Source organism: Cervus canadensis, chromosome 19 (genome assembly GCF_019320065.1).
Source record: "Cervus canadensis isolate Bull #8, Minnesota chromosome 19, ASM1932006v1, whole genome shotgun sequence".
Lineage (NCBI taxonomy): Eukaryota > Metazoa > Chordata > Mammalia > Artiodactyla > Cervidae > Cervus > Cervus canadensis.
Genome location: NC_057404.1, coordinates 40,008,274 through 40,032,432, shown reverse-complemented (window position 1 = coordinate 40,032,432; position 24,159 = coordinate 40,008,274). Strand labels below are relative to the sequence as shown.

Sequence of the window (24,159 nt, the reverse complement as noted above, 5' to 3'; positions counted from 1 at the left end):
GACTCCAAAGCACTGGCTCAGTAGTTGTGGCCCATGGGCTTTGTTGCCCCAAGGCATGTGGAGTCTTCCAGACTAGGGATTGAACCCATGTTCCTTGCATTGCAAGGCATATTCTTAACCACTGTACCACCAGGGCACCCATGTAGCTTTCTAAAAATATAAAGGAGTATGATATACATCATATATCATATAAATCATAATATATCTTTATGCTATGTTAACATTTTTAAAGTTTATTTTATTTCAAATAAGTGACAACTTTTAAATAGTACAAACCATTTTCAAATTTGTTATCATCAGATGACCCTGCAGCGAGAGGCACTGTCTCCCTCCGACTTGAGCAGAAAAAATGGCTTGCTTTCTGTTTCTTAGGACGATTCAGTTAAAATATGTGCAGGATATCAGGTCATTCCAAAGTGAGATCCATTGAGTTCAAATCTAGAAAACCAAAAACTAAACTACAAAACAAAGGAAAATGTGTTAAATTTATAGAATGAGGAAAGAATTTTTTCCTTAACCATAGGCTATCATGAAAGAAAGAATTGAAACAGGAGAAAGGTTCTCAAAAAACATCACATTCCAACAAAGTAAGGATGCTCAACTAACTGTGACTGTCTGCAATAACAGTATTATTTCATGCTATGTATTTCATCAGTAATAATATGTTCTAAGAAATGACACAATATAAACAATTCCAATCCTGAGTGTCTTTCCTAAATAACACAAGCTGTAGTATCCCCCTGCAACCTCACTTTTGTTTGTTTTAGGCAGATGTTTGTCACCTGTATAAAGAAACAAATTTTTTATTAATACAACTTACATTTGCTCTTAAGCTAGCCATATCGAGAAGGTAACACCACAAATTAAGGGAGGGAGGGTTTCAAACAAGAGAAGTTCTCATTTTCTTTTCAAAGTAATGAAAAGCTGTCCATGGGATGCGATTTGCGGTAGCTTTAAGAGGATTTCATTGGAAATAGTGTGTAAAGGAGACTGAAGAACCAGAAGTTGGGGACAGTTAATTATTGCAAAGTAACATATTGATGGGATAGAAAGTCAATAAACAAAAAAGATGATTACAATGGTCCAAAGTGAAAGAAAGTGAAAGCGAAAGTTGCTCGGTGTTGTCTGACTCTTGTGACCCAATGAATTATACGTTCGAATAACTGTAGTGATTAGCCTTTCCCTTCTCCAGGGGATCTTTCCAACCCAGGGATCGAACCCAGGTCTTCCATATTGCATCAGATTCTTTACCAATATACATAAGCTAAGATTGTATGTGGTTTGAAGATTGCTGTGGTTCTTCCACAACTCTGAGTGAACACATGCACAATTAAGTGCTTAACGAGTCCATCTGGATGGAGATAGGTAGTTAATAGGGAGAAGCAGCAGTGCTCCTCTGCTTAGCAAGTGTCCTGGTCAATTAGTTTGAAGCTGCCTTTGCTAGGTATAAATACAGCTCTCTCATCCCAGGAACCTGAAGCTGATTCCCAGTCTCAAGCAGTCAGTTTATGCTTCTAATACAGACATATTAAATATAAGTTGTGTGTGTCTTTCTTGTCAAACATGGAACCATGGGAAACGTGGCTGATCCATCATCAAACTGTTTCCAGAACTCGAATGTAATCTAAGTAATCTCCTCAACTCAGTGCTCCAGGAAGTGAGTAGGAACTAATTCACAACCCTGTTCTAATATATTTTGGAACAAAAATATGATAAGCTCCTGTCATCTGGGAACATAAGGTTCTTTGTTGGAAAGAAAAGTTATGTCCCAAGTCAAGCTCTATTTAGGCAGATAATCTGTTTAAAGTAGTTGCTATCTACAAATGGGGATTCCTTGCAGGAGGAAGAGTCTTTCCAGAGTCCAAGGCCCCATTTACAATAACTCGTGCAGATTATATTTTGAAGCACTAAAGGCACTGCAAGCTTCTTTCAGCCTGTAGCTGCTAAATAGATATATTTTGTATTAATACTGACCAGAGACTCCCCTGGTGGCTCAGAGGTAAAGAATCTGCCTGCCAATGCAGGAGATGTGGGTTCAATCCCTGGGTTGAAAAGATCCCCTGGAGAAGGAAATGGCAACCCATTCCAGTATTCCTGCCTGGAAAATTTCATAGACAGAGGAGCCTGGCAGGCTACAGTCCATGAGGTCATGAAAGAGTTGCACATAACTCAGCAACTTAACAACAACAGCAATACAGGTCAGCACACCATTGCTTTTCAAAAACAGATTTAATCAAAGGGATTCAGAATAACAAAGACTGTGTCAAATATAGCAGAGATACAGATAAGGGACTTCTCTGCTCCAGCCTTCTTAGAAGAGGTACCCTTGGTTAGACACGAAGGTCTGATGCGTGCGTGTATCTCAGAATGCAACCAGATGAAAAGAAGTGGGTCCCTGTTCATTGAGGGGCATATAAGCTTCTCTAAGTGGATGACTTCAAAAGAGTGACATTATTTTAATAGTCTTTTTAGTGTGAAGCATTGCTTTTCTTGGTTCATTCAAAAAGACCATAAACCACAATGCTCTGTGGTAACCTAAAAATGGGAAGGAAATCCTAAAAAGAGGGAATATATGTACACATACTGATTCATTTTGTTGCTCAGCAGAAACTAACGCAATATTATTTTGCTTCCCTTGTGGCTCAGCTGGGAAAGTAATTACACTCCAATAAAAGTTAATCAAAAAGAAGGTTACAACCAGTAGCTGGTCAGGACAAGCTCATCTGTCCATTAGTTATTGAAAAGGATAGGTAGAAAATTCTGTTATTAGCAGCAGGACCATCTTTGGATCAGTTCAGTTCACTTCAGTTCAGTTCAGTCGCTCAGTCATGTCTGACTCTTTGCAACCCCATGAATCGCAGCATGCCAGGCCTCCCTGTCCATCACCAACTCCCAGAGTTTACTCAAACACATGCCCATCGAGTCAGTGATGCCATCCAGCCATCTCATCCTCTGTTGTCCCCTTCTCCTCCTGCCCCCAATCCCTCCCAGCATCAGGGTCTTTTCCAATGAGTCAGTTCTTTGCATCAGGTGGCCAAAGTATTGGAGTTTCAGCTTCAGCATCAGTCCTTCCAATGAACACCCAGGACTGATCTGCTTTAAGATGGACTGGCTGGATCTCCTTGCAGTCCAAGGGACTCTCAAGAGTCTTTTCCAACACCACAGTTCAAAAGCATCTTTGGATAGCACGTAACAAATGGGCAGAAAGAGTAGGCAGCCAAGAGGTAGACAGAAATAACAGTTGAGGTGCTTTCTGGGTTAGGCAATTTCCCAGTCAAGTGAGACAGTGTGTGAAGAGTATGGTATTGGGGTGTAGAATTTGTGGCACATTGACCAAAGCGGTAAGAGACAGAGGTTCCAAAATGGGTGCATATTAAAACAAAAAATAAGGTCTTATCACATTTTTTGATACCCAGGTAAGCTGGTTCCCCTGGCAATTAGAGCCCTTGTCACTTAGACATGCAATCTACAGTAAATATAGATTACTTTTGGATTGACATACCAAGGTTTGGCACTCTTAATTGAAAATTCCACTTATGTATATGCTGGACAATGTGGATGGAACTACATATAGCAGAGACATGATAAATGCAGCAGTACAGAAGGACTGAACATCACAGACAGTATTTAAGAATGTGCAACTGAAATCAGACGTCCCTGGCACTTACTAATGGAGTACATGCATGCACGCTGAGTCACTTCAGTTGTGTCCTACTCTTTGCAACCCCATGGACTATAACCCACCAGGCTCCTCTGTCCACTGGATTTTCCAGGCAACTGGAGTGGGTTGCCATTTCCTTCTCCAGGGGATCTTCCCAATGCAGGGAACGTATGGTTCCTGCAATGGCAGGCGGATTCTTTACCACTTAGCCACCAGGGAAGCCCCATACTAATAGAGTGACATTAAACTAATTAGAAAACCTTGCTAAGCTTCAGTTTCCTCTTCAATAAAGTGGGGACACTAGCAACAATGACAACAACAATAATAATAACCAGTTTACAATACTGTTGTGAGGATGAGACAGTTTATGTCTCTTAGATAGGGTTGCCAGATATAACACAGAACCCTCAGTTAAATTTGCATTTCAGATAAACAACAAATTATTCTTTTAGTGTAAGTATACGCATGAAATATTTAAGATGTACTTACGTGAAGCATTTATTGGTTGCTTACCTGTAACTTTACTTGCTAAATCTGAGACCCCTGGTCTTAGAGGATGAGTGGGCACAGGGCTTCCGCTCCTAGCATTGCCGATGCAGCATGACTCAGGTGCGACACTTGCAGAAAGCGCCCAGGCCAGTGGATGAGTTCTCTTCACGGGCGCTTCAAGATTTTAATAGCCTTGGTAGCTGATACGTAGATAGGAATCTAAAAGCAGAGTGAAAGAGTAGGAAAATGGTGGATTCTGTCAGATAGCTAAAAACGCCATGTTTATGACTCACTGATTGGACATTTGCTGGGGACTCCAAAGATTGAGAGATGGGAAAGGGAATGGAGATTTCACAACCGACTCAGGAGCCCAGGATAGGAAAAATGTTTATAAAATTTTTAAAAATCTCCAGACACAATAGTGTAGACTGGAGAAACACAGCAACAGAGAAAATACGTTTCCTCTGTGTGGTTTCATGGACAAACGAACCTTAACTCTAAAGAACACGGCAAAATAGGAGTGCTAGGTGAGTATTTACGATAGAAGTGCAAAGCATCCCTGAGCTTTCAACATGATTTAAAATGGCTCATCCATTCTTTCTCCCAGTGAAGAGGTAAGATTTAATAATTAGTCTGTAGGCTGCTATTTTCCCTGGTGCTGTCCTTGTGGAAAGCGGTCAGCGACATGACTCCCTCCTGGGTAATGTTTGAATTTAATTACATTCAGGGACTACACAGAATGCAGCAATTCATTAACCTTGTTTACTTCGAGATACTAAATTGATGCACTCATTCAAATGGGCGGTTTCACATACTCATCCTAGGCCACTTACTTGCAAAAGAAAAACATCATCTTTAGCAAACAATTATTGTTGAAAAGGCAACACCTAGGAAGTGAAGCTTTAGAACAGAACCATCAAAGCCTCCATTAGCAGCCCGTCCTGGAAGAACCTGAGGGCTTGGCTGACACATTTTGAGCAAGAGGACCACTGTACCTACCATCAGTCTATGTGGGCCACGCTGCCAGCCCATGCCAACTCATGCTCTCAGTACGGCCCCCATGAAAACTATTTTTTCCCCGTGAGAAACGGATGACCAGCCTGATAGATTTCAACATGGGGGAGGGGGCAACAAAGCTAATTTTTTTTATCCCCAAAATTCTCAACAGAAAAAAATTGCACACACACTAGGTCTCTTTTTCTGTATTTTGCCCATTGCTCTTGAAAAACCTCAAAGTGTGCAAAACCTCTAATTCCATGCTCTTATGACCCCAATCACTTCAGGGAAGCTTTTCCAAACCATGTCCCTTTCCCTCTTTTTTTCTGTAACAGACTTCCTTGTAACTGGCTTCCAAGACAGAGCAATATTTCTCGAGCATCTGAACCTTGTGGCTTCTTGCTGCCCTAAATCCACTGACTCCAGACCTTTGGAGTTTCTTGAGAAAAGTGGGCCCCTCATGATCTTCTGGATAGCTTAATTCCAAATCGACTTCTGTCCCAACACTTTGGTTATTCCAGGAGTTCTCAAGGGCACCAGAAAACCCTTCACCTGTGAAATGAAATCTTCATAGCTGACTAAGTGCAAGGGATGGCAGGAGGCATGTGTCAAAATACACAGAATACATCCAGCCCACAGTATTCCTTCCCCTAACTTTCCCTGAACTTTCTCTGCTGCGCTTTCTTCTTCCCAAATGACACCTTCTGCAGTTCATCCCATGAGCTACTGAGGCTCTGCAAAGGCCAGTTCTGTGTCCAGTAAAACATGTGCAGGGAAAGAAGGGGACCGTATATTTCTCCACTCTCCCCCATCTGTGATGGTGAAGACACTGGGCACACAGTTGGGACTCAAGGCCTGAGTTTTATTTTCCTAAACCTCCCTGGCCTAGAGCAGAGATGGTCTAGACCTGACATCTGTGCTGCTACTCTAGTCGTATCTGCATCCCTATACTTGTGATATGTTTTTCCCACCAAGAAGCTTGGGAATTCTGCCCACAGCACTCTAGACATTCACATAGTTAAGACTTTTTCTGTGAGATGAAATGGGCTGTAGGAGTAGAATAGTATCCTTATTATGGAAAAATCACTCCAATCAGCTCACTCTCTGAGTCTTCAAGTCCAATCACAATGGAAACAACAATACTGCACAATCATAATAATAATAGTAATAATAATGCTAGCCTCATGCCAGATGCATTCCACACATCTCTCTAATCCTCACCATAGTCCTGCTGACATTTACAAAGAGGAACATGAGGCCCACGAGGAATGAACAGTGTGGTCAAGGGCATAATACTAGGGATGAGCAGAGCTGGATTTACACTCAGGAACGTCTGGGTCCAAAGCTAGTGCTCTTTCTTCCAAACTATTCTGTCTTTCAAAATTCTACAGAATGTTTTTTAGGAAAACTTTGCATCTCAATTTGCAAAAGAGAGGTTATATTTATTCCCTGTCCATATAAAGAACCACAAGGTTGGTTAAATCCTCAATCAAGTATCTTTTCAATCCCCAGGCTGAATTAAGGCTTCCTGCTTTGAATTAATGGGCTTCCCTGGTGGCTCAGATGGTAAAGAATCTGCCTGCAATGCAGGAGATCAGAGTTCAATCCCCGGGTCGGGAAGATCCCCTGGAGAAGGGAATGGCAACCCACTCCAGTATTCTTGCTTGGAGAATCCCATGGACAGAGGAGCCTGGTGGGCAATAACCCATGGGGTTGCAAAGAGTCCAACACAACTGAAGGACTAACACTCACTCACTTTGAGTTAATAGTATAAAGTATAAACTGTAACTTATAGTTTTGTTTCTGTGAACCCTAATCCCTTGCCTCTTTCTTCACAGAGCACCCAGCTGACTCTGCCCTTTGAATCTGTTTCCAAAGAAGGAGGCTGATGTTGCAGTTTTCATTTGAAAGAGGAAATAAAGCCAGGTTTTCTGTCATTGATTTGTTTCAAGGCACGTGACGGCAGGACACGGATGGGACTAGGGAACAGACCTTGGGCTACTGCTTTGATAGTTGTCTCCTCTGATGTCTATTCCTCTGAGCAGGTTTTCAAAGCTGGGACGTGATACTGCAAAACATTATGGGCATAAATACTTGTACTACCGAAAGGAATGTGTTCCAACAACTTGCTTGTTGCTGAAGATAGCGATATAAAAGATCGCCTCTTAACTCAGTTTCTTCATGTATAAAGCAGTTTTGAACTTTTAAAAACTACAGGTCTCTTTTATAAAAAATAAACTCTTGTGCAGAAACTCCAAAATATAAACTGATAAAAGTGGAAATGCTGTGGTTGAAAAATAGGGTTGGGATGAGAACCAGAAGCCTGGCCTGGGAATCTCTGCTGGTCCACCTCCTTCATTGTCTTTGGGGCACCTGCTTAAAAAGTTCTCCAAGACACAGCAGGACAAAAACTGGATGAAATTTTCTTGAATATCCTCTGCAGCTCTGCTACCCAAGGACCCTGGATCTCCCGCCTACCACATCTCTGATACATCAGTTTCATGGAAGGATGTTATTGCCCCGTTCTCAGTGGGAAACAGACTGTAGATCTACACCTCTCCCAGCGCATTCATGCGATGGTCCTACCACCCAGGAATGGCCGATGACAGCTTCTTCCTCACTCCCATCCACTGTACCAAGGAGCTCAGGGCCTGGGCCTGTCCTACTGCCTCTGTTTCCCCAAGCACTGCTTTTACTGACTTGCTCTAAGACACCTCCACTGAACCACTCTCTTCTTTCTTCTCATTGAGTATGAAAGCCAGGGCATTGCATGACATTAGACAGTTTCAAGGAAATATTTAAGCACCATCTAGTCTTGACGGTTTGGGGAAGAAAGCAAGTGTTATACATTCACTTCCTGGTAGAGATGGAGATCCCAGCTCAAAGCAAGCTATGATGATGACCTGATGGTCTGGTGTTGGGTTCAGAGTGCTACTGCCTCCCAGTGGTCCTCCAGGCAGATCACAGCGATAATCACCAGCAGAGGGATGAGAGTTCGAATGTAAAAACACACTCAATGCACCTTTGTCCCAGGCGGGTGAGCACCTATCTGCTGGGAGTAAGACACTACTAGAAATGGGCTGAGCATCCTCTGAGCAAGTGTATTTTGGGATCTGCATTGTATCTCAGCTTTACCAAGTTGTAAGCTGTCTGAAATAGAGGAAATAAAATTCCTCTGAGAATTAGTTTCTTTTTCTGAAGTAGAAAACACTTCCCTTGTTAGATTCTGTGAGAATTAAATGACACAGCATGTTAAATTTCCCATCAAGTGCATAGCACATATTTGGGGCTCAATTAAATGGTAGCTCTTTTTCCTTGAATAGAAGGGACACAGCTACAGACAGTGGACAAGCTTTCTAAGTACATCTTGCTGTCAAAAGCAGAAGGATAATTTCACTGGTTCTTAGTAGGGGGAGTATCATGATTAATTTTCCCTTTTTTCAGACAAATATTCACTAACACTAAGGACATTATGCCATTTTAGTACAAAAATCAATGCAGTCCTAAAAACTGTAAAACAGCCAATGATGTAATTTCCCCCAAAGTGTATCATATTTAATTCTCTTCTCAGAAAATAAAGAAAAAAAAAAAAAACCAGAAAGACATAGAGGCTTGACAAGCACAAAGAATCACATACCTTAAACACTGTCATGCGATGGAGCTCAATCCATAAATTATTTTTCTTTTCTTTTAGATAAATCTTCAACTAAATTTACCACGAGGATGCCGGGGATATTTCTTGGCTTGGACACCATGTTGTGGTAACTTCCTTTCTTTTCAAAAGGTCTTTCAATTTGCTTAAGTTGTTTTCTTGGCAATATTATCATAAGGAGGAGTCAGTGGGGGTGGAATGCTATTTGGGGATAATCTTTCAGAAAAATGATCCAAAACAGTCCACATGGATGAGCCAAATAAAAGAGCATTTGAAAGGTAAGAAGCAAAAGGGGTCAGTTTCGCCATTTCTATTCCAAGTACTGAGAACTGATTGACAAAAGCCAGCACAGACAAATTATTCGTTTCCCATGTTGATTATCAGCTGAAATTTGATCTGTAATATTGCTTCCAGGACCATAACAATCAAATGATCAGAGACACACTATCTAGACAGGGAAGTTTTAAAGAAAGAGTGTTTACAAATGTGAACTCAAATACCCCATTTTAGAAAAATGTAACATACAGGCAGATTTATATAAGCTCCAGGAAAATTGTGTGCATGTCTCTTCTCTGTGGCTAATTTGGACTGTACGTACATGCAGAGCTATGTTTAAGCAAAACCAGTTACCATGGTGACACAGAACCACTTCTAAATGCGGGATGTGATATCTAATTCTGTTTGTGTGTGAACTATTTAGCTGAAAAATGGGGGTCTTAAAAGGCACATATAGACTGATCAAAAGGCTCTCTCTAGGCTTCTTTATTTTCACCCTACCTCTGTCCTGATCAGTCTCTTCTCTCTTTAAATCAAATATTAATTTTTCTTCAGTACCTGATTAAGTAGATGAATATTGCTTTTTTCTGAATCTGACTGTCCATCTTCAAAAGTAATATAGAAAGGCCAGCTATTTCTCCTATTAGGATAGGACAAAAGTTCAACATGCTAAATAAGTAAATTCACTTTTAGAAAATTTCCTTGTTAGTTCTCATTAGAAGAGGCATTTTGAAAATAAATCCCTAATATTAGAGCTTGTTGATCCCTCTAATTTTAGTCTTTTTCCTCCCACACCCAGTCACGAATTTTTCATTTTAGAGTCATGCTCTCTGGCTGAAGTATAGAGAGGCTGGTTCACAGAAAAAAAATGGAGCACATATACGTGCCAAAATGAACAGGAATGTGTACATTTCAATTCATTAAAAGTTATTTTTTTTATTTGCCACACACCACAGTAGCAGGATCTTAATTCCCTGGCCAGGGATTGAACCTGTGCCCACAGCAGAGGAAGCACTGGGTCATAACCATTGGATAGCCAGGGAAGTCCCTAAAAGTACTATAAAAAACTAAATATCTGATAAAAGCTTTTTCAATAGTTATAAGAACAGATGATAATAAGCTGCTTTTTCTGTGATTTTGGTGGCTGGGCATGTGTTTGTTTGTTAGGTCATCATCAGGGGCATTTTCAGATGAAACAGGAAAGAGGACTGAAGGGGGCTAGCAAGAACCTGACTACAGCTGAATCTTGTTTATCCTTGGTCTAACGAGCAGCAATAACATGGGTCATGAATTAAACACATAATCACCAGCCACGCTTCCTATATAGTTTTTTACAGCCAAATCTATTGGCTGAGTTTTTACGTCTTTTCCTTTTTCTCTCATTGCAGTAGGTGCCCTAATAAATTAGGCTTCCAAAAAGCAGGTGCTAGGTAAACAGAAGAACTGAACATTCTACTTCATCAGTGGACAAACTAAAAAATTATGGCCAGAAAGCCCAAGGAAGAGCAGTTGCCTATGACTTCTGTGTGATGAATTTTGTCTTCACCAATTGAACCAAGGGTCTGTTTATGGAAACACACTCTTAGTACTATAGGAAGTTACAAAACAAAACCAAACCTCTATCTGGGGACTTCCCAGTGATTAGGATTCTGTGCTTCCTCTGCAGGGGGCATGGGTTCCATCCCTGGATGGAGAATTAAGATACTGCATGCCACCTGGCACTGCCAAAACAAGCAAATAGACTCTATCTGGCCTTCTATGAACTTTCAATCTAGTGTAGAAATAGGAATATATAGTCTTGTAGCTTATTACTAAGTGTTGATCTCTGTGACTTTAAGGTCAAAATCCTTGGGAGATCATTTACGTAAAATGAGTAATTTGTTCACTATCTAGCTGGAGGTCTTCTTCTCATTTTGAAAGATTTCAAGCTGTCTGAATTAGATGGTAGCAGAAAGTATAAATTCTAGTGCTGTGTCAGTAACCAGAGTTAATCTACAGACTGTTGGATATGGGAAGTATATTTTATGTGATCTCCTTTTTCTCTTTGTATAAGTAATCATGAAAAAAAATCTATTTACCTGTTTGCACAGCTAAATGATAATTTCCAAGAAAACTGAACAATTGCTTTTGTGATAAGATGTCAGAACAATTTCACTCCAGATTTGGGGGTGACTCTAAATGGTAGATGTATCATCCTCAGAAATTTAAACTGACACTGGGGCCTCTTTCTCCTGCTCAGGGCTAGTAAATGTATAAGCAAGATAAAGTCTGGCTGAGCTCTTTTAAAAATTCTCTCTTCATTTTGAAATTATGGAATATGATTGCTGTAAACTATGCATCAATGTGGAGGTTTAGAAATTTCCCTCTTTTTCTATCATCATTTCTTTGAAATCTGTATCCCATGATTTCCCTTTCCAAACACAGTGAAACCGCACAGAAATGATCACTGCTAACAGCTTGGTTTGTACTTCTAAAATTTTTTGGCATATGCAATTATATGTGTAAACATATAGATCTTATCACATTGTTGCATCAGGACTACCTGGAAGTGTGGAACACTTTTGAAGCATTTACCTCTGGAGTCCTCAGGAGGTGTAAATCATTTCTTCACTTTTTCTTCATATCACCTATCAGTTCACAAAGATCCCACTTTGCATGTAGCCACAGAGATCCTGTCACTCTCATCTGATATACTCCTCTTCCATTAGCCTCTGGTCATTTCTATTATATATATATATGTAATATGAATACATATATATGTTTTTTATGTTCTTTTTAAGATTCTTTTCCCCTATAGGGTTCTTTTTCAGATTCTTCTCCCTTATAGGGTTATTACAAAATATTGAGTATAGCTCCCTGTACTAACTGTAGGTCCTTGTTGGTTATTTTATATATACTAATGTATATTTAATAACACCAAACTCCTGACTTATTCCTCCCCTTGCCTTTCCCCTTTGGTATCCATAATTTTGGTCTCTATGTTTCTTGGTCTACTTCTGTTTTGTGAATAAGTTCACCTGTATCTTTTTTTTTTTTTTCAGATTCCACAGTTAAGCAATATCATGACATTTATCTTTTCCTGGCTGACTTATTTCACTTAGTATGATAATCTCTAGGTCTGTCCATTTTGCTGTGAATGGCATTGCTTCATTCTTTTTTATGGATGAGTAATATTTCACTGTATATACACAATATATACCATATCTTCTTTATCCATTTATCTGTCAATGGATGTTTAGCCTTTTTTTGTATTGTATCTCACCAAAGACCACTCCATCTTACTAAAATACAACAAAAGCAGGAAGAAAGAGGGAAGACAAAAAGAAGGGTAGGAAAAACACTTGCTAAGTGCTATCCAGAAGTTTTTGCCCATGTAACACATTTGTATACCTAAAAAATGTGACCATATATAGATTACTCCATATTTTCTACATATTTTAAATTTAATACTATACTATGGATGTATTTACAAGTCAGGTATCTTTAATGATGCATAAAATTCAATCATTTGAAGGTGTCATTTATTTAACAAATCTGTTTTTGAACGTTTAATGTCATTCCTGTTTTTAGTGTTATAAGCAAGGATACAAAAAAAAAAATCTTTGTGTGCATATTATACATACTAGAATGAGTATTTCTGTAGGATAAACTTCAAGAAATAGAATTGTTTCCTCAAGGTCACGCGGAATTTTAAATTGTTACCATATTGCCAAGATGTTATATTGCCTTATCTAACCCCTCAATAGAAATGCAGTTATTCAGATACCGCCCAAGTCCTGCTGAATTAGAAACTCTAGGGGTGGGGTCTAGCAATTAGCATTTTAGAAAACCCTCCAGGGCCTCCTAGAAAGGTGAGTGGGCCAGGCTAAAGCGTGAACCTAGCGGCTCCGCACGCGGAAGACCGGCTAGCCTGCGCGCCCGTGGCCGGGGTTACGGCGCCTGCGCCGCAGCGCCCACACCCGCTCCAGTTGAGGCAAAGCGGCGGCGGCGGCGGCGGCCCCGGAAATAAGAGGGAGCAATGGGGGCCGACGGCCCAGAGGAGAAAGGTTAGTGTGGGGAAAAAATTAGAACAAACAAACAAACAAAAAACGGTAAAAAAGGCCTCCAGGTGATTCAGGTGCACGGAAAATTTGAGAACTACGACTCCAGGCCTACAGGCCCCTGTTGTCTGCATTCATTGGGAGGATGGGGACAAGGACCACCTTCTTAAAAATCTGGACCCAAAATGTCACTCATGAATGAGTTCCTTTGCATTTTCTTGTCTGGAAATCAGTAACATGGTCATAGAGTCTTTTCCGTAGAAGTTTTAAGTGCAAATTCACGTAATATTTAGAATTGTGCTTTGTGGGTGAGGTGTTGCTGTGGTGGAAATTTCTGGAATAAGATTGGGTTGTAGAAGAGGTGTTGTGCTTCGTGGTGGCCCTGATACAATTTAATAGATACTGGCAAGACTTTCGGGTAGACAAAACGTTTCCTGTATTTAATGATCTCTAGTCGGGGAGTATATTCTGTTTGAATAAGGTTGTTTAAAGCCGCTAGTGGGAAATACGACTCCACCATGAAGAATAATTAACTAAAAAAATAACGGAGCAGGAAGAGAAACACAGCGGCTACTCAAAACACCTTGGCCAGATATTTTTTTTGGAGGGGTGGAAGAGGATTTTTTTGGAGAGGGTGGAACGAAGGAGAAACAGATATAACTTGAGCACGTGTCAGCCTCATGTAGCGCTTGTTGAAGACAGAGATGACCTAGTCCCACCCCTCAAGTTTCTGATTCAGTGAATTTGGGTGAAATGGCGGGATTTGCATTTCTAACAACTTCTCCCGGGATGCTGATGTCACTGCTCAGGGACCACACTTAGAGCATCACTAATTAGGGATTGGGAAAAAAAGGTCTTTCAGATAAAACCTGGATTTGGGGAACATCTTTCTTGCCCTGGGGCTTTTTGACAGGTGTTAGGTGTTTCCCTGAAGTGCAGGCCAGTTTTTTTTTTTTTCTTTCTTTCTTTTCCTGGCAAAGTTAGGCCTGTGCTCCTTCTTGAGGGCTGGAGAGTAGATGTTGGCTGCTCTCCAAAGGGAAAAAAAACCCACAACTTTGCATCTTTAGGGAGTGTTTGTTAATCCTCCTTATACCAACAGTTCTTCCTGTAGGGGAACTAAGGAGCTAAAGGTGTAATTCATTTCATTAATTAAACAAATATCTTTTTCACTCACATAAGTATTTTGTTACTGTTTTTCTCCATTCTCACCCTACCCACCATTTTTGAACATTATCAAATATAAAGAAAGAGATACACATATAGATGTACACACACACACACACACAATTCTTTTTATCACAGAACGAGTTTTGGGTTCATGTTACTGCTAAGACATCAGCCTTCACTATGGTCAAGTACATGCAGTAGGAAATTATCTTGCTTAATTTAGTTGTCTCCTATAGGAGACCTTGCCTAATAAGTATTGTTTTTCCTGCAGTTTAGAGTAATTTCACAAATTCATTGAATCCCATTATTCTTGCTGCCTTCTGATCTTTCTGTTGTTGATGCTGAATTAAAATTCTGTGTTAGCTGCAGCCCCACTGTTGTTGCAAACTACAGGACCTTTTTATTTTCTTTGTGTGATACTGTTATTATGATATTAATTATAATATACACTATCATCTGAATGTCAGCAGTGTCCCAGGAATTGTACTGAGCAAAGATTTTGACAAGGTTCCTGACTAGGGATTATGTAAAAGTCACTCAAGTAGAATTGAATTAACATATGACTTGGTTTATTGTGGCAGAACCTGAATATTGATGGATTTTTTGGATGTAAAGTGAGTTTATGGGAGAGAAAAAGAAATGAACTACAGATTTTAGAATCTGTTTTTTTTTTTTTTTTAAAGAGTTCGTGATTTCAACTGAGAACTCAATGACTCTGCAGAAGACAATCCTTATTTTTCATCTTATTTCTTGACGTTGAAATAGTAGGATTTGTGGACTCAAATGAGCAGTAGTGAAATGCTAATGATGTTTCCTGTTTTTCATGTCCAACTACATGTCTTTGCTCCAGCTACTTAGCCTTAGTCTTCGTTCTGTCTTTGTCTTAAAGGTGGATGAGCTATAGCTCTGTTTCATGTTGAAAAGGTTTGAAAATTCGTCTATTATCCTGGGCTCACTTTCTCTACCTTGTTTAAAATGTTTAAATGGAAGTTTATCAGACCTTTGAGCAAAATGCATAAGGTGCACTAATTGTAAATGTATGGACTGATTTATTTTTATTATGTATACACCTGTATAGTTGCACCCAGCTCACGATCCCATTCCACGAAAGTTTCTCATTTTCTAGTTACTGTTTCCCCCAAAAGGAATTGATTTTTGGATTTCTAATATCTTGGATTAGTTTTATATGCTCTTCAATTTCAGATATATAGTATCATAGAGTGTGTATTTTTTGTGTGTGAGTCTATGGAGAAGGAAATGGCAACCCTTCTTGCCTGGAGAATCCCAGGGATGGGGGAGCCTGGTGGGCTGCCGTCTGTGGGGTTGCACAGGGTCGGACACGACAGAAGCGACTTAGCAGCAGCAGCAGCATGTCTGGCAGAGTGTACTTTTTGTGTCAAATCTAAGAAACTATTGCCTAAGTCAAGCTTGCAGTTATGTTTTTCTATGTTTTCTTCCAAGAGCTTTATAATTTTAGCTCTTACCATTTAGCAATTTGGTACATTTTGAGTTGCATGTCTGGGATTATAATCTCTTTATTGCTGTTTAGTATTTCATTTTATGGTCACAGACAATTTGTTTTCTGTTGTTTTATTATTGGACACGTGGTTGTTTCCAGTTTGAGCCATTATGGCTAAAGTTGCTGTCAACATTTTTGTACATTTTGTGGTTATCACATTACTAATTATTCTTGAGCCATGGAATAGGCATATGGTTAGCTCTAATTTATAATTTCAGTATTCCAAATGATTATACAACTTAACCTCTTGTTCATTAACATTTCTCAAGTAATTTTATTTGGAAAAATGTGTCTTTGCATCAAAATGGAAAAGTTAAAGTTAACCCCCCCCCCCCTTTTTTTTTTCTGTTTTAATTCTTTAGGAAAAGGCTATTGCTTATTCTTCAGAGGTTCTTTAATACTTTTCCTACTTACCTTTTTTCTGGGTTTTAGAGTTTGGGCCAACTTGTCCAGAGACATTATAGTCTCATTTTTTAAAGAGTGGTGTTTGAAAATCAAGATTTCTATGTAGGCTTAGAGGCAAACAGAAGATCTGAAGGAAGGTAATCACATCTCAGTTCAGGCACCCTGCAGTTTCTTTGTTCAGCCCTTCTAACAACTACTTTTGATCAACAAATAGTGAGTAGGAAAGAGCAATAGAACAATATATAAAAGAGCAATTGAATGCTCTGAGTTGGCTTTCAAAACATCCTTAATAATTGCCAGAATGACTTCTGTGGTTAAGCTCAAATACTGAGGCCAGAGAAGAAAGAAAATGCCGTTAGGAGAAAACTGCTATAGTAGTATGTGATATAGATGAGGTCCAATGCAGCAGTGTAATACAATTAATAAATACTAAGACATTTCAATGAGGGAAAAGTAATCTTTTCAGTAAATGTGGACAACTGGGTATCCACATGCAAAAGAATGAACTTGGAAGCCTACTTCATAACATATTCAAAAGTTAACCCAAATGTACCAAATTGCTAAATGGTAAGAGCTAAAATTATAAAGCTCTTGGAAGAAAACATAGAAAAACATAATTGCAAGCTTGACTTAGGCAATAGTTTCTTAGATTTGACACAAAAAGTATAAGCAACCAAAATAAAAATGGATACATTGGACTTTATGAAAATTAAAACCTTTTGCATTTCAAAGGACTCTATAAAAAAGTAAAAGACAACCTGCAGAATGGGAGAAAATATTTCAAACAAATATATCTAACAAGGGAATAGTATCCAGAATATGAAAAGAATTATTACAGCTTAATAACAAAGATATTAATTATCCAATTTTAAAAAATAGGAGAAGGATTTGCATAGATATTCTTCCAAAAAGAATATGCATATGGCCCATAAGCATATGAAAAGATGATCATCATCATTACTCATTCAGTTCAGTTGCTCAGTTGTGTCCGACTCTTTGTGACCCCATGAATCGCAGCACGTCAGGCCTCCCTGTCCATCACCAATTCCCGGAGTTTACTCAAACTCATATCCATCGAGTTGGTGATGCCATCCAGCTATCTCATCCTCTGTCGTCCCCTTCTCCTCCTGCCCCCAATCCCTCCCAGCATCAGGGTCTTTTCCAACGAGTCGACTCTTCGCATGAGGTGGCCAAAGTATTGGAGTTTCAGCCTCAGCATCAGTCCTTCCAGTGAACACCCAGGACTTATCTCCTTTAGGATGGACTGGTTGGATCTCCTTGCAGTCCAAGGGACTCTCAAGAGTCTTCTTCAACACCACAGTTCAAAAGCATCAGTTTTTCAGCCCTCAGTTTTCTTCACCGTCCAACGCTCATATCCATACATAACCACTGGAAAAACCATAGCCTGGACTAGCTGGACCTTTGTTGGCAAAGTAATGTCTCTGCTTTTTAATATGCTATTTAGTTTGGTCATAACTTTCCTTCCAAGGAGTAAGTGTCTTTTAATTTCATGGCTACAATCATCATCTGCAGTGATTTTGGAGCAAAAAAAAAATAAAGTCTGACACTGGTTCCACTGTTTCCCCATCTATTTCCCATGAAGTTTTGGGACCAGATGCCATGATCTTAGTTTTCTGAATGTTGAGCTTTAAGCCAACTTTCAGTTTCATCAAGAGGCTTTTTAGTTCTTCTTCACTTTCTGCCATAAGAGTGGTGTCATCTGCATATCTGAAGTTATTGATATTTCTCCCAGCAATCTTGATTCCAGTTTGTGCTTCTTCCAGCCCAGTGTTTCTCATGATGTATTCTGCATATAAGTTAAATAAGCAGGGTGATAATATACAGCCTTGATGTACTCCTTTTCCTGTTTGGAACCAGTCTGTTGTTCCATGTCCAGTTCTAACTGTTGCTTCCTGACCTGCATATAGGTTTCTCAAGAGGCAGGTTAGAGAAAGCCATAAAGGGATCTAACTCACATCCACTAGAATGGCTCGGATTAAAAAGTCAGATAATAGCAAGTGTTGGTGAGGATGTGGAGAAATGAGAACATACTCACATATTGTTCAGGAGAATGTAAATGGTGTAGCTGCTTTGGAAAACAGTTTGGCAGTTATCATAAATTTAAATATAAAGTTTCCACAAGGCCCAGAAATTTAATTTATACGCAAGTTAATTGAGGGTATGTTCATGCAAAAACTTATACATGATGTCATAGTTGCACTATTCATAATAGCCCAAAAGTATAAACAAACAAATATTCAAAAATTGATGAATGGGTAAACAAAAGTAGTATACCCTTGCAGTGGAGTATTATTCAGCCATAAAAACGAAAAGTACTGGTATGTGCTATAACATGGATGAAATTTGAAAACAGCATGCTAAGTGAAAGAAATAAGACACAAATGACCACATATTATACAATTCCATTTACATGAAATATCTGGAATAGGCAAATTTATGTTGACAGAAAGTAGATTAGTGCTTGCCAGAGGAGAATGGAAAGTGATTGTAATGAATATATGATTTCTTTTAGGGGTGATGAAAGTATTTTGGAATTAGATAATGATAATGGTTGCCTAACTTTGTGAATATATGAAAATCCACTTAAATGCACACTTTAAAATAATAATTGTATGGTATGTGCTTATATCAATCAAAAATAACTTAGGGAAAAAATCAATATGGAATATGTTTATAGTAGAGAACCCTTATGCAATGTCTTTGTAGTTAGGACTTTGATATCACTTATACTGGCTAGAAATAGATGAGTTTAGGTTAGTTATTCAATCTTGATAAGCTTTAGTTTTCTCAGTATAAAATGATAAGTCAATATTTAATGGGTTAAAATTTCGACAGGAATCTATTAGTTTTCAATTATTCTTTGTTGAAAGATTATGGTTCTACAATTGTGTAATAAACATGAAATATTTTAACAGCAATTTGATTGCTATATATTTTATATGAAAAAAATGTGTGAATGGGAAGAAGGAAGTGAAGAGAAACTTCAAACTTTCTGAATAGATTTTTTGTAAAGGGGAGTAATTTAAATAATTTCTTACCTACTTCCTTCCTATGCCACATCCTCGAAATTCTAAATCAACTAAAAGTATATGAATTACAAATGTGACTAGTGTTAAAATCAATGTACAAATTTTAGGTGTTTTTCTTTTTAATGGTACAATGGAAATTTTATTTTCTATTTGCATTTTTTGCTGTATTGGAGCCCATGAATAACATATACTTAAGACAGATTTTTAGGACTTAGAATGTTATTTGACAAGTATATTTTGATATAAGGTTTGTTGTTATATTTTTGCTTCTTTGACATACTGTTGGAGGTATGTAAGATTTACCTGGATTCTGTATAAGCTGTGAAGCCTCAGATACCTGAGGCAAAATGTGATTTATTTTTAACATGATTTCCAGGAATTCATTGGGATGAAATTGAAATGGAAATGAGTGAAAATGAAATTGGAATGAATTGAAATGCAGAGGCCCCTATATTTAGATTCAGGGAGTTCCTAAAGATTAAACTTCATGTTCATCACCAGAAGGAGTGATGTGGGCCATCCGTGAGTTGATGGTAGACAGAGTATGTGCTGGGGATTCTGTGAAGTAGGGCATCAGGAGATGTAGTGAGCATGTCAGGAGAAATACATACCGGGTTTGAAGGCGAGTGAGTAGTGATTGATACAAAATGATACCTCTATATTACTGACTTCCCGATTTGAAAATCTAGATTAGCCTTGTGAAATTTAATTACCATTATCAGTTACCAGTAACTTTAGAGAAGACTATTATTTTAATGAGTTACTGCATTTATTGGGAGGTGATGTGTGCATCATTTCAAAGAATCTCACAGAATATATTAAATATAAAGGGAAAAGTGTGGCAAAACTTAGCAAACACAACTTAACAAAATTTACCAGTTAAATCCATCATAATTAAGTTATATAAATATCAGGTATACCATATATGATGTAGAAGACACCACTTCTGTGATATTTTTGCCCAGAATGTGTAGCGTAAGTCTAATGATCAGAAACAGATAAAACTGGAAAACCATTCTGCAAAACCACTGAACAGTTGTTTCCAAGAGTGTTATGAAAGATCATGAAAGACAAAGAAAGACTGAGTAATTGTCACAGATTGGAGGAAATTAAGGAGACCTGATAATTAAGTGCAATGTGGTATCCTGGTTTAGATTCTATAATAGAAAGGGACATCAGGAGAAATCTGATGAAATTTGAATGAAGCAATATTTGAATTGATAGTAGTATGTACCTATATTAATATTTTGGTTCAAAAATTGTACTCTGAATATGTAGGACATTAACATTAGAGAAAGCGAAGTGAAAGGCATGTGGGAAATCTGTGCAGTCTTTTGGCAACATTTCTGTAAGTTTAAAATTTTTCAAAAAATTTAAAAATGCAATTAAAATCACGTGAAATTCTGTGTGAAAAATGATATAAAATGTCAATAACAATCTTCATAATTTCTTTCTATATGTGACATGTATATACATAAGCAACCAGAAAAATTATCACTCAGTGGTTAAGAGCACAGACTCTGAAATAACAGTCTTAGTTCAAACACCAGTTCTCCTACCTGCTAGCTTTGTTACTTTAGAGAAATTTCTCTTCTATCTTTTGCATGTGTAACTTATTTTAAAATAAGAAGGGTAATGATAGTAATATCATTACATAGTTGCTGTGAAGATTTTATGTTAGTATATTTGAAGTGTCTTAACATTGTGTCTGACAGTAAATTCTCAATAAATGTTAATCATGGTAAAGGTTGCTTGCTGTTTTGTAATCCTAGATTGATTAAGTATTTTAAGTACACTGGTGTTTAATGGTTGTGTCTGAGGGACTTGGGTAAGTAAGAGTTATTCCAAGACCAAAAGAGCAAAATTCTTGAGTTCCAGAATGTGACGTTAACATAATTATCATGCCTTTTGCTTAATGGGAAAGTATTGAGTTTGGCCCTCTCCTCTGTTCTCAGTTCAGACTCTAAATGTAGCTATACAACTGCAATTGACTTGTGTTTATTTTCCTCTTTCATAACATGAGCATTTTATTTAAACAGTAAGATGATGTGGAAATGGTATAATAAAATACCAAATATCTTTGACTTCCCCTGACTTCTTTTTTAAAAGTTCAGAGATGACAAGGAATCAAAACAGAAAGAGGGAGTAAGCCTTTCTTCTGCCTGCAGTTCTGGTTGCCAGAAGCTGTAATCCCACGTGTCTAAAAATCCCTTGTCTAGAAGCTACATGCTGAATTAGCTGGCCCTGAAGGGCAGCATCTCTAATAAACTGAATAGATTTTGAGAATCTGATCAGCATTCTTGAAATCAGTGAACACAGAGCCAATGCTAGAACTGTGTCCAGTTACTTTTTCCAAATCTTCAAGTGAACAGTGGTGCATGGAAAGAAGGAAAAAGCATGGTATTTTCTCTCTGGGCAAGGATTGATTTTCCATTCTGTGAATTGAAATTATTTGGGACACTGAGACCTCTATATTTAATCTTTGTGAAGATGAAAACAGCGGCGACACCATACTGCTGGCTTTTCTTGTCATCCAACCCATCCATATTATTCGGACTAAAGCATTGCTGAATAGTGGGACTGTGTCCCGAAGGTTAGAGGAAGACATAGTAACCATTCAGTTGGAGGCCAGACTGGTAGAGACAAGTTTCAGGGGTACCTCTGTGTGTTGAAAACTTTCTACCTTGAGAAAGCCTTTAGCTCTAAAGCCCGTTGGTGTTTTAGGAACACGGCAGCTAATTTAACCCAACAGTCCTTTTGGGAAAATGTAGATGTGTGAACTGTTAGTTGATAAAGTAAACACTGCCTCATCCATAATGAATATACGACCACATAGTTTTGTCACAATAAATTGCCTTATGTTTTTTTTTGTTTGTTTTCCCTATTTAGTCTTCTGTGTACCCCTGAGTTATGCCAATATCAGAGACCTTTGTATTACCAAAAGTTACTTTTAACTGGTGTCATAGGAATCTGAAAGAATCACCCTGATCATCTCTAATGTAGTTCCCTAAAGTACAAGGAATGTGTTGATTCACAATGTTTTTGTATAGTTCCAATTCTTCCACTGTTTGCTTCAGTTGTAGTGCCCATATCTTAGCAGGGTCCATGTCATGAAACAAGTCAAAAGTAGTCTTGAGTAACCAGATCCCTTCTGCCAGATTGTCTCATGTCAGTTTGTTTCCTCGCACTATTTCTTCTAACTCTTCTTCCTCATTTTCTGGCACTGGTTGAAAGCACTCTTCTCCAGCAAGACGTCTTCTGTTAATTCCTCTGATTTGGTGTCGATTAGCTCTTGAATTTCTTGACCCACATTTTGAAACTCTTCACACCACCCCCACCTTTGTTGTCATATCCACAGTCTCATGATCTCTTTGATTGCACTCTTGTCAACCCTGTGAACTTGTGCACCTCTAGACACAGTTTTCTCAAGCAGGAATTTATTGTTTTAGGCTGATGGCTGTCATGGCAATGATGGCATTTTGAATGGTGTGATCCTTCCAAACTTTCATGATGTTCTTTCTATCAGGATTCTCTTCCACAGTGTTGATGTGAGTACTAAGTCACTTCAGCCCTGTCTGACTCTTTGCGACCCCATGGACTGTAGCCTGCCAGGCTCCTCTGTCCATGGGATTCTCCAGGCAAGAATACTGGAGTGGGTTGCCATTTTCTCCTCCAGAGGATCTTCCCAACCCAGATATCAAATCCACGTCTTTTACGTCTCCTGCATTGGCAGGCACTAGGCATTCCCACTAGTGCCACCTGGGAAGCCCAAAGTGTTGACAGTCCTATCCATAAAGGGCTATGTATAATGAGTCTTAAAAGTCCTGATCTAGAGGCTAAATTTGAAATATTGGGTTTGGGGCCAAGTTGACCACTTTGTGGGCTTCCCTGCTAGCTCAGTTGGTAAACAATCTGCTTGCAATGCAGGAGACCCCGGTTTGATTCCTGGGTCGGGGAGATCCACTGAAGAAGGGATAGGCAGCCCACTCCAGTATTCTTGGGCTTCCCTGGTGGCTCAGCTGGTAAAGATTCCACCTGCAGTGCAGGAGACCTGGGTTTGATCCCTGGGTGGGGAAGATCCCTTGGAGAAGGAAAAGGCTACCCACTCCAGTATTCTGGCCTGGAGAATTCCATGGACTGTATAGTGCATGGGGTCGCAGATTCAGACATGACTGAGCAACTTTCACTTTAACTTTCACTTTGACCATTCTGATGCCTTCAGTGATGTTGAACTTGGAGACTTCTGGATGAGCAGGAGCATTGTCCAATATCAAAAGAACTTTGAAAGGCAGTCCCTTACCAGCAGGGTACTTCCTGACTTCAGGGAGAATGCACTGGTAGAACCAATCCTGAAAAGGTTTCTCACTGTCCAAGTCTTCTTGCTGTACAACCAAAAGACAGGCAGCTGGTTTTATCTTTTCCCTTCAGGTCTTGGGGGTTAACAGCTTATAGATGAGGGCAGTCCTGATCATAAAGCTAACTGCATTTACACAAAACATTAGAGTTCGCTTATCCCTTACTGCCTTAAATTCTGGTGCTTGCTTTTTTCTTCCTTACTAATTAATAAATGTCCTTTGCGACATTTTTTCCTTCCGGAATACAACACTTTTGTCTGCAACAAAAATTGTTCAGGCAGATATTCTTTCTTCTCAGTGATTTTCTTGATGGCATCTGGGAACTCTTGGTCAGCAGAAACCACGTCTCCTATTATCTTAGCTTTTTTTTTTTTTAAATCCAAATCTCTTTCTAAAATTATCAAACCAATCCTTTACTGGCATTAAATGCTTCAGCTTTAGATCTTTCATAATCTTTTTGCTTTAAGTTGTCATACAATGACTTCATCATTTCTTGAATCATATTAGAGTCTATGGGTATGCCTTTGTTATAGCAATTCTGCATCTACA

General features: G+C 38.8%; 1 long non-coding RNA gene across 1 annotated transcript; it reads right to left on the bottom strand.

Moving 5' to 3' along the window:
* Positions 1-231: 231 nt before the first annotated feature.
* LOC122422379 lies at positions 232-8,919 on the bottom strand. Its single transcript, XR_006263800.1, has 3 exons — positions 8,784-8,919; positions 4,175-4,369; positions 232-458 (listed from the first exon to the last, which is right to left on the bottom strand). It is a non-coding gene; the product is annotated as an uncharacterized LOC122422379 (long non-coding RNA).
* Positions 8,920-24,159: the final 15,240 nt, after the last annotated feature.